At 36.3% G+C, this 3,645-nt stretch overlaps 1 long non-coding RNA gene across 1 annotated transcript in view; it reads right to left on the bottom strand.

Moving 5' to 3' along the window:
• Positions 1 to 583: 583 nt before the first annotated feature.
• Positions 584 to 3,645, bottom strand: part of LOC137488601 (uncharacterized) — a 234,019-nt gene continuing 230,957 nt past the window's right edge. The window contains exon 7 of the long non-coding RNA XR_015519085.1: positions 584 to 698. This is a non-coding gene — a long non-coding RNA (uncharacterized LOC137488601). The remainder of the gene's footprint in view (positions 699 to 3,645) is intronic.

Raw genomic sequence — 3,645 nt, 5'->3', positions numbered from 1 at the left:
GAATGTCAACATTGACGCTTGATTGACATTGCTGTTTCATTGACGTTGTATTGTTGTAACATTGTGGGAACGTTGCATTTTGTTTGGAAATGAAAATCTGGTTGACGTCAGAACCCAACACCAGGCAGACATTAATGTTCAACATTCAACCTAAAATCAACCAAATATCAACGTCTAATGATGTTAAAGCTTGACGTTGTGTGGACATTACCATTATGACGTTTATCAGACATCAGGATTTTGGTTGCCATACCTGATGAATAAGTGTCAGTATTTGACGTCAATATGACGTTGGTTTAAGATGTTGACTGGACGTTGGACTTTAGTCAATTTCCAACACAACCTAAAATTAACCAAACATTAACATTATTTCAGTTCATTATTGGACGTCAAAATAACATTTTCCTTAGACGCTGCCTAGACATTGAATTTTGGTCAAAATTGACATTTGCGTTTCTTACGTATGTGTTCATTATTAGTCTAAAAAGACCTGTCACCATTCACTGCCATTATATGAATCACCAAATACCACAGATTCAAATAAAAATCTTCTTTAATATTCTGAAGAAAAAAGGTCACCTACATTTTGGATGATTTCCCAGAGATGGGTTGTGGCTGGAAGGGCATCCGCTGTGTAAAAACGTGCTGGATAAGTTGGTGGTTCATTCCGCTGTGGCGACCCCAGATTATTAAAGGGACTAAGCAGAAAAGAAAATGAATGAATAAATGAATGATTGAACATTTTGGATGATCTGTGGGTGAGTAAATTAAGTTTTCATTTTTAGGTGAACTATCCCTTTAAGACCCATAATCGACTTTTCATTCATTTGAATCAGAATCAAAGATTGTTACAACCCCTAATCAAACTGTAAAATCCTTTTGCATTGGGTCCATGTATTTACTGTGAAATATGATTGCTGTGAGATGCATCTCCCATATGTGGATAAATAACTGAATAACGATCAAATGACTCATAATTTAGCCCATGTGTCTGATTTGATACGACACTGGCAAACAGGGTCTTGAAAGTTAAAGGCGCACCAAATGGTTTCAATTGCGTGTCAAATTCGCTAAATGTCAAGGGCGTAGCGTTTTATGCATTTGTTTACTCTCGTTATGAGGAGATATACTGTACTGTACGCTTGATGTTTTGCAGTTTGACTCTTTCAATGGCATTTCTTCGTTCTGCTTGACTCCGGTTGTAAAAGAACCAGAACATCAGCTCCAAAATGTGTGTGTGTTTGTGTGTGTGTGTGTGTGTGTGTGTGTGTGTGTTATACGTCTGTTTTGCATTGGTGACTTTCATGATCTTCTGAAAATATAGTACACTCAGTTTACTCACCCTCAGAATATCCAAAATGTTGGTGACTGTCTTTTGATCAGTAGATCATTAAAGTGAAAAAAAAAAGTAAATATAGCTGCGACCCAACACTGGGAAACATATATATATCAAGTCAAGTTTACATACAATACGATTATTCTGCCTCTGAAAAAAAAAAGCTCAGATGATGGTGTCAAGGTTTTGGAAGTTTCTGATTGGCTAATTGACAACATTTGAGTTAATTGGAGGCAGGACTGTAGAATAGTATTTAAGGAAAACCTCAAACGCACTGCTTCCTTGTGTGACAACATGGGAAAATCAACAAGCCAGAATCAACAAAAAAGCCAGATTACAATTTGCTGAATTACACTGGGAAAAAGACATTTTTTGGAGACATGTCCTGTGGTCTGATGGAACTAAGATTGAACTGTTGGCCATAATGACCAGTGTTACATTTGGAGGACAAAGGGGAAAGCTTACAAGCCTAGGAACACCATCATAACTGTGAAGTATGGGGACGGCAGCATCATGTTTTGGGGCTGTTTTGCTGCAGGAGGGACTGGTCCACTTCACAGCATAGACGGCATCATGAAGAAAGAACATTATGTAGAAATACTGAAGAAACATCTCAAGACATCAGCCAGGAAATTAAAACTTGGCCACAAAAAAGGGTCTTCCAAACAGACCCTGACTCTAAGCATACTGCCAAATTAGTTAAAATGTGCTTTAAGGACAACAGAGTGAATGTTTTGGAGTGACCATAACAAAGCCCTGATCTCAATCCTGTAGAAATTTTGTGGGCAGAGTTGAAAAAGCTTGTGCGAGCAAGACAGCTGACAAATCTGACTCAGTTACAGCAATTCTGTCAGGAGGAATGGGCCAAAATTCCTTAAAACTATTGTGAGAAGCTTGTGGAAGGAGACCCAAAACATTTGACCAAAGTTATAAAGTTTAAAGCAAAGCTAAAAAATACCAAGGAAACTTAGGTAAACTTTTGACTGTCTAGAAATTAATATAAAATTCAAAAAAAAAAATTCTCTCATTATTCTAGCTATTAGCAAATGTAAATCATTAATCCTAACGGACCTATATATATATATATATATATATATATATATATATATATATATATATATATATATGTATATATATAGATAGATAGATAGATAGATAGATAGATAGATAGATAGATAGATAGATAGATAGATAGATAGATAGATAGATAGATAGATAGATAGATAGATAGATAGATACTTTTTTAGTTCTTTTTACTCTATCTATCTATCTATCTATCTATCTATCTATCTATCTATCTATCTATCTATCTATCTATCTATCTATCTATCTATCTATCTATCTATCTATCTATCTATCTATCTATCTATCTATCTATCAGCTGGCATTTCTGTGTGGAGTTTGCATGTTGGCGTGGGTTTCCTCCACAGTCCAAACACATGCGCTATAGGTGAATTGAATAAGCTAACTTGGCCGTATTGTATGAGTGTTTGTGAATGTGAGAGTGTATGGGTGTTTCCCAGTACTGGGTTGTGGCTGGAAGAGCATCCGCTGCGTAAAACATATGCTGGAAAAGTTGGCGGTTAATTCTCTGTGGTGACCCCTGATAAATAAGGTACTGAGCCGAAGGAAAATGAACGAATGAATGAAAATGGTTTTTAATTTATGACGTTTTAGATAATCGCACACGAAACAAGATAAAAGCTTTAAGTAAGAAAAGTGCTATTTTTTTTGCAGTATGCAAATTAAATTTTGTTCGAAATAAATGGGGTCGTGGGGATGATTTCACTGGGCTATAATTGGACGCATGTGCACACCTGCCTGATTATTACTATAAATTAATTTTATAGTAATGCTGTAATGCTGAGTAACTCTCTCTCCATTCCACAGCGATTACACTAGACTCTCCAAAGTGTCATTATCCGGCATTTATGTTCATGTTTTGACTTCAATCGTCTGGATTTCCTGATGCGCGGAGCAGACGCAGCTGTGTGCAGGTGTACTGTGGGATAGGGGGTTTCTCATAGGACAGTCGTAAAACAATCTTTACGAGTTGGATGCGTGTTGTTTTTTAGGTTTCAGCACTCAGGTTATTTTTGCCCTGTAATTCTTGACTTTCTTTGTTCTTTAGTTCATCTTGTAATGAAACAAATTAAGTGTTTCTTCCTTCAACCTCGGGCAGCTTGATGGATTTTTAGACTTAATTACAGTTTTTCTCAGTCGCTTTGGTGCATTTCTCACAACACTATTTACATTTGCACAACAGTTAATGCATTTCTCAAAACAATTAGTTATTTGTGCACATCCTA

The sequence above is a fragment of the Danio rerio genome, chromosome 20 (genome assembly GCF_052040795.2).
Source record: "Danio rerio strain M-AB ecotype USA chromosome 20, GRCz13ab, whole genome shotgun sequence".
Lineage (NCBI taxonomy): Eukaryota > Metazoa > Chordata > Actinopteri > Cypriniformes > Danionidae > Danio > Danio rerio.
This window is presented reverse-complemented; position numbering and strand designations above follow the sequence as displayed.